The 1,525-nt window shown below is 35.4% G+C and overlaps 1 non-coding gene across 1 annotated transcript; it reads right to left on the bottom strand.

The window, feature by feature from the left end:
• Nucleotides 1-664: 664 nt before the first annotated feature.
• Nucleotides 665-771, bottom strand: LOC128284737 (small nucleolar RNA R71). The gene has a single exon (XR_008275159.1). It is a non-coding gene; the product is annotated as a small nucleolar RNA R71 (small nucleolar RNA).
• Nucleotides 772-1,525: the final 754 nt, after the last annotated feature.

A 1,525-nucleotide genomic window follows, 5' to 3' on the forward strand; every position in this document is an offset into this window, starting at 1 on the left:
GTTCCCAAAGATCGAAAATTTTCGTGAAAATTTGGTGTGTTATCACCTTTTTAATTTGTTAGTTTAGCTTAATTAGTTGTTTTTGTTTTTATTTTTCAGGAATTTTTTTTTGGTGCATAAGTAAAGATTTTTCTACACTCGAAAAGTATTCTTTTGATCTAGAAATTGAGATAACCTTGAGAAGAATGAGAAAAAGAATTGGGAGAAATAGAAAGAATTAGAAATGATCAGGTTAGAGAAGAGCCATTACATAAGAATGGAAGGGATGTTGATATTCCTCGAATAATAGATGACAGAGACATGTCAATCAGATAACATGTAGTGTCGATCTTGAATGATTTGAATCTAGGAATTTTCAGGCCGCATATTCAAGCTCAACATTTTGAGTTTAAGCCGATGATTTTTCAAATGTTACAAACTGTAGGGCAGTTTAGTGGATTTCTTATTGAAGATCCACGGTTGCACTTAAGACTATTTGGAAGTCTGTGATTCATTCAAGCAGCAGGGTGTTCCTGAAGATGCCTTGAGACTGAAGTTATTCCCTTATTCATTGAGAGGTCGTACTAGAGCATGGTTAAATACATTACCATCACGTACGGTGGTATCTTGGAATGAACTTTGCTAGAGTTTTCTGCTAAGATATAATCCTCCAAACATGATTGCCAAATTAAGGAATGATATTACGTTCTTTTGGCAATCTGAGGATGAAACATTATATAAAGCATGGGAGTGATTCAATGAGTTAACTAGAAAATGCCCAATGCATGGTTTTCAACATTGGACGCAAATGGAAACCTTTTACAATGGATTGAATGTACATACAAGGATAGTGGTTGATGTATCTGCCAATGGGACTTTGCTCAATAAATCATATAATGAGGCATATAAAATTCTGGAGAGGATAGCAAACAACGATTATCAATACCCCATTACAAGAGTAGGGATTAGCAGAAGAATTGCTGGAGCAATGGAACTTGATGCGATTACTTCCTTAACAACTTAGGTATCATCCTTAACGAATATCATTAAAACACTGAAAAGACCAGATACAATGCATGAAATGAAATGAGCTGAGTTAGGAAGTGTTTATTGTGGAGAAGATCATGTTTTTGATGAATATCCATCGAAGCCAGCCTCAGTTTATCATATGGGACATTTTAATTGCAACAACAACAATCCATATTCCAAAACATATAATCTAAGGTGGAAGCAACATCCCAAGTTCAGTTGGAGTAATCAATGGGTGGGAAGTTCTAGCAATTTTATTCAGCAAAATGTTGTGAGTGCACCATCTGGATACAATCAGCCCATGCCATGGAAAAATACTCAACAAAATTTAGCTTCGAGTTCTTCATCTATGGAAGCTTTATTGAAGGCATACATGGCCAAGAATGATGCTATCATTCAAAGTCAAGCTACATCTTTAAGAGCTTTATAAAATCAAGTGGGGCAAATTACCAAAACATTAGGCTCAAGACTGCAAGGAGCACTACTAAGTGATACCGAAAATTCACAATATCAAGGG

Source organism: Gossypium arboreum, chromosome 11 (genome assembly GCF_025698485.1).
Source record: "Gossypium arboreum isolate Shixiya-1 chromosome 11, ASM2569848v2, whole genome shotgun sequence".
Classification (NCBI taxonomy): Eukaryota; Viridiplantae; Streptophyta; class Magnoliopsida; order Malvales; family Malvaceae; genus Gossypium; species Gossypium arboreum.